Genomic DNA, 6,013 nt, shown 5'->3' with positions numbered 1-6,013 from the left:
CAAAAAGTGGTTTTGGTCTATATAGCTAATTTTGCCCTTCATGACAACTGTGAGGGGGGCGAAATTTTTTTTTATGACTCATCTGTTTAAATTATATTAAGCCTTTAAAGTTCTGCATAATTAAGGGCGTGGCCACTTGACGAAACACACAGCGCCTTCACGACATGGCGGCGGCGGCAACAACAGTACTACAGCGAGAATAAAAGTTACACCTTCTTTCTTTGCGTGAACATTTGGGCGGCGTTATGCAAATCTTCCCACATCATGACGTAGACATGTGGGGGCGTGTTAGAACGAGCCGTTTTAGGTAGGCGTGGCTGACTCTTAACTTTTATAAAGAATATCTCTTTGGATTTGAGACTTTACTCTTAGCAACTTTACAGATCTTCTTTATGCACCAAGAGCTTGTAACACTCCAAAGAGAAAGGAAAAATTGAAATCGCATTATATGACCCCTTGCAAAAAAACATGCATCACAACTTTTAATGGTGAAAGGTATTCTAGAAATATATGTATTTGGAATAGCATATTTCTGCATTACGTTGTATGTTGTATACTGTGCATTGTTTACAAATTTTCTATATGCAACAAGATAATTCTCATTGCCAAATGTTTCCCACAATGAGACGTTCTTAGCTTCTTCAAAGTGACGAATGCACTGGTATACCTACCACAGAATCTTTTTTGACTCATTTAATTAATTCAGGTGAAGCTGTTGCACCACAGGCTAATTAATGATGATGAAGTGTGAACAGGTGTGCAGAGGCCTCTAGACAAACTATATAAAGGTTGAAAGGCAAAAGGAGTTTATTTACCTAATCAGTAAATGACTTGCCAAACAGTGGTTTTGCATGAAGATAGTACTAAAACCCAGTTTCAGGCAGGGATCCAGGATGTCTGGAGTGTTAGAACAAATTCAGATGCACATTATGCATAACCGAGCAAGTATTTATTGATTTGTGGCTATTTTTTGTTTTGAAACAAGCATGTGTTTGAGGGAAGGATTTATTTTAAGTTAGGATTTATAAAGTTAGGATTTATAAATAAACCAAGCAAAGGCTACTTCAGTCTTTGGAAACTAACCAGATGATGACATCTTTGTCAACTGGATGTAGTGAAAAGATTGATTTGAGATGTTCCTTGATGGCAGGTCCTACTACCACATTCAGGTTTTGGTTAAAGTGTTTTTCAGTTATTCAAACTTTAGTAGATGTTTTAATAAGTGATTCTGCTTAATTGTTGAAAATGACCATGCAAAGATTCCTGCAGCGATGATGATCGAAAGAACATAACTGACTTGGTATTGCTGCCCTTTGGCATCATTGACCAAGATCTGATTGACCAAGTTTAATCTTCTCTCTGAGCTGCAAGCATCTCATGTTTGATGAGTTTGAGCAGAGACCCAGTTTGCATTACTGCTACTACAAAGGTAGGAACCAAAGATTGTTTGCAACTCTGAACTTTAATGTCCTGATTGTCTTAACAAGTGGCACATTCTATAATAAATGTATTTCAGTAAGTTTTCAGGGAGTGGTAACACAGGGTCTCATGGGTCTGGGGAAATTCCTTGGCCCTATATTTAGACTAAGAATATCAATCTACCAGTTCTGTGAACACACTGGTTTAAACACTCTTGTAGACTCAACACGGAGTGCTTAATGTCCTGGGCCCCTGAGCACAACACTGTTGCCACTTTACTTTTAAAAACAACGGAAAGCAGTGTAAATGATGACTGAGTTTAAATTAAATTCACAAAGCGTAAATTCTATAGAGAGGGGGAGTAAAATCTGCACGTTTTTCATAGCACGAGAGCCCAAAAGTTCTAGAAGTCTTTAAAAATATTCATAGAGAAAACAAGACTGACCCATCATGAGTTCTGAAGCTACATAGACTTGATTTTTGCTTCAAAACAACATATGTGATTGATCTTGGAGCTTATTTTAATTTGGTTTAGCTCACTGATCACTGTTGTGCTCTACTGAATATGCTTGACCTCATACTTGCATGGGATGTCCGAACCCCTTTATCTGCTTAATTCAATACACCTGAATCAGCTATTTGAGCTTTTTGGCTTCCCTTGAAAATTATGAGGGTATATAGAACACTACAGTGATGACTTATTTTTGTAGGCCAACCAAGCGGCAACCTTCCGGTCTCTCTCGTGAAACCAACACGGAAGTGACTAAAACTGCAATTCATCAACTGGCCGCTAGAGGCTGGCTCCAAAAGGGAGTCAGTCCCATAGACTCCCCATGTTAAAATGCCCAACTTCACAGCAGAAAAATGTTTACAGCCTGGTACAAAAAGTGGTTTTGGTCTATATAGCTAATTTTGCCCTTCATGACAACTGTGAGGGGGGCGAAATTTTTTTTTATGACTCATCTGTTTAAATTATATTAAGCCTTTAAAGTTCTGCATAATTAAGGGCGTGGCCACTTGAGTGACAGGTGCATTGCTGCTGCTGTCACCACCGTCAAGCTAGGTGGGCGTGGTTTCAACAACCAGCTCCCGCCTCTTTGCCCATTTTTTTCGATTATCCGGGAGTGACGCGCTGCCAAGATGGCGACGGCCGTCTCCGCCCACTTTGAGCTTCAAAAACGCTCTTCAGAAACCTACGGGTGACGTCACGGACACTATGTCCATGTTTTTATAGTCTATGAGGCCAACCTAGAAGTTAGCATTACTCTGGTTCCCTTGACAAAAACCTAACAGGGTTTTTTTCCATTGTCTTATGGTTTATTGCAGAAAAGCAGCTCTCTCATCACAATCTTCGCAAATGAACACTTTTATTTATTTAATTTTGAAGCCTAAGTGATCACCAGAGGTAAAAAGCTTAATATAGGCTATAAACGAACTACACCACAGTCACATGATGTCATCATCACAACTAATGCTGCATTCACGCCATGTCTGACTACATGTGACGGTCTACTTGGAGTTGTTCACACCCTTGGACTCAGAACTATCACACTATCAATGCCTAAACATTGCGCCTTATGAATCTGAGGTGGTCAGGTGGTACAAGTTATAGCTCTCAGAAAATTCCCAGTTCACAAGTTGTAATTACGAGTTCTACGAGGAGGATATGAACACTGTTTACAATTTGCTATCTCGTAATCGGAAATTATGATAAGGTGTGAACGCACCATAAGCTTCCGACAACTCTTTCAGTCTTTATTTGATGTAGATTTTCCTTGGAAGTTTGACGACGACGATCAACGGCACAAAACATGCATAAACAGTGCGCGCGCGAGAGAGAGAGCAAGAGAGTGGAGACAGAGCAACACTTCCTCACCAGCTGCCCTGACTATGAAGAAATTAGACATTTTATCCCAAATTTGAAATACTTTACCCTGACTTCAAAATGTTAAACAAGAAAACACAACTTCAATATTTATTAGGTGAAAAACAAGATTGTATCTTGCTAGCAGCAAACAGATACATTGATGCCTCATGCCTGTCACAAAAAGAGGGAGGAGTCAACAAATCAGTAGGGATGGGCGTATCGATCCAAATTATCGATATATCGTTGCTGATAAACAATGCTTATCAGAGGACAGAAGGACAGTTATTATCATATATCATCATTATATAATATCATAGTTTCTGTAGTATTTATAGATTTGAATCATGTGTAAACAAAAAACATATTTGAACAGTGTAAACAAAAATATAACCTAATAAGTTACAATTAAGGTGTATTGAATGTTAAAATGCGTTTTAAACAAAGTTAAGTGCTTATCATTACCCATTTTACTCTTAGTAATTTAATAATTTCATAAATTTCATAATTTAAAAGTTTAGTTCAGAAGTATCGAATCGGTATCGATATCGACGATACTGCCTTGAAAAATATCGATATCGTATCGAAAACAAAATAAGTAGTATCGCCCATCCCTACAAATCAGTGACGCGCCCACACACACACCACGTTGAATTATAAATTGTTAGTAGAATTCTAAAATGTTAATTTGTTCTACTTTTTAAATGTATATACATGCATGTTTTTGTTGCACATATATCTGTTCTAGATTCAATGTAAACACTGTGCTTTGGCAATACATTGTAACAATTGTCATGCCAATAAAGCACATATTTTTATTAATTGAACAGAGAGAGAGAGAGAGAGAGACTACCTGAATGACTGAGCGCGTCCTCCATCAGGTTGAAGTCCGCATGAAAACAAAATTGACTTTATTTACTTTACTAGCGCACATTGCTAGTAATTATGTGAACAATTAATCCGTGCAACTTAATCCGCTGAAAAAAATTGTTTGTCTTCGTAATCTTTCATCAAAATCTGAACATTTACTTCCGCTCTGGAATGGCATTCCTTTTCTGATGACATCAGTTTGACGGCTTGGGCAGTATATGCTTAAACACACCCCTCCAACTGTTAGATTGCTATGAGTGACAGACAGAGAGGAGGAGCGCAAACATAAAACCATGCCCTCTATTCAATATTCCGTTTCAGCTGGAAATACGTCACTACACTGAAATAAAGTCGGCAGCAACTTCCGGTTCACGAGGACTTTGTCATATTCATAAAAACATTAGTTTGCGATGTCCTAAGAGTAATGTTGTTGTAATATCCTAATATATTTTCAATGTTTAAAGGTAACATACTCCCTCATGACTGGTGTCAGTGCTATAAAGTGAAGCTTCAGCTTTTCCCCGTTGTTTATCCCAGTGTTTACCCCTCACGTCACTAGCTCCGCCCTTGCGCCATTGCTCGTGACCGGAAGAGAAGATGAGTAGTTTTGAGGGGGAGGGGAGGTTAACGTTTTTGATTAAAGATTAGGAGGGCACATGAATTGAAAAAACATAATGAAGTGCACGGATAAATTATAATAAACACTACAGTATTCCATTAAAAAATAAGCATTTTCAATTTTGATTTCATGGTGACTTTAAAAGTACAAGTTTCAATAGATCTCTATTACTTTTTAATTCATTTTACAAAAAAACAAAACTTTTCTGACAAACTGAACAAAATGACGCAAGTTTATGATTAAAACATAAAATGGGATCAGAAAAATCAACATAATTCATACCACATTAACATATGTTAATCACAAAAAGTCACCTGTGATCAATTTCTGAGAAATCAATTTTTCATCTAAAGTGAACGTATCTTGATTTAACATACTTGTACTGGAGACAAATATGTATTTTTTGCAGCACATGCACCATTTAATGCCATGACTTTATGGATTTAAGACTTTCTGCATCAATTTAAGAGTTTAATTTGTGGCAGGGCGAATTACAACCTTTTTTGGACCGCAGAAACCCTGTTCTGGTGAGAATGACAGGCTTCTCAAAATAACTCAAGGCAGTAACAATTTAAACAATATATTTTATTTGTTAACTTATGTTCAGCTATTCTTTTTAATAGTTAGCTATTTTTGAATTATTTGGTTAATCTGTCATCAAAGCTGGTCACCAAATTGGTCACAGACACAGAGATTTATATGGGATTACATCTCTGCCACAATTCTGCGCATGAAAGATCATATTTTGAGCACACAAAAGTGTGTTTTGCACATGCGCGAACTGAGTTTTGTGGAGAAAATGTTTGTCTCGCAAAGAAAGTATTTAGAGCGCACGAAAATCAATTTTGCATTTAAAATAAGTTTTTGAATTTGTGCAGACCTTCTCTTTTGCTCGTGCAACGTTTCACTAGCTTGCTCCCTTGATGCCAGCCCTCAGTGCTCTCTAAATGCCAACAGCTCGCTTGCTCAACACAACCTAGCGTTACAATATGCCATAATTCCAGCCAATCAGAGACGAGGCTGCTAAATTCTGATTGGCTGCCTTGACAACCAATCACAACATTTCTTGCATTACCTCGACAGCAGAAGAGGAAAAATACAGTGCATGCGTAATTATTATGCAAGTTGATATTCTGATCATATTTTTTCCAAGCACATTTGACCAATTCCAAACGACATCAATCTTAATAACTACTATTAATCTTGTATTTAATCATTTATAATTGATATATAATTATTCA

The sequence above is a fragment of the Sinocyclocheilus anshuiensis genome, unplaced genomic scaffold, assembly GCF_001515605.1.
Source record: "Sinocyclocheilus anshuiensis isolate Anshui unplaced genomic scaffold, SAMN03320099.WGS_v1.1 scaffold2571, whole genome shotgun sequence".
Lineage (NCBI taxonomy): Eukaryota > Metazoa > Chordata > Actinopteri > Cypriniformes > Cyprinidae > Sinocyclocheilus > Sinocyclocheilus anshuiensis.
The sequence above is the reverse complement of the archived record's forward strand: the minus strand, read 5'-3'. Positions refer to the sequence as shown.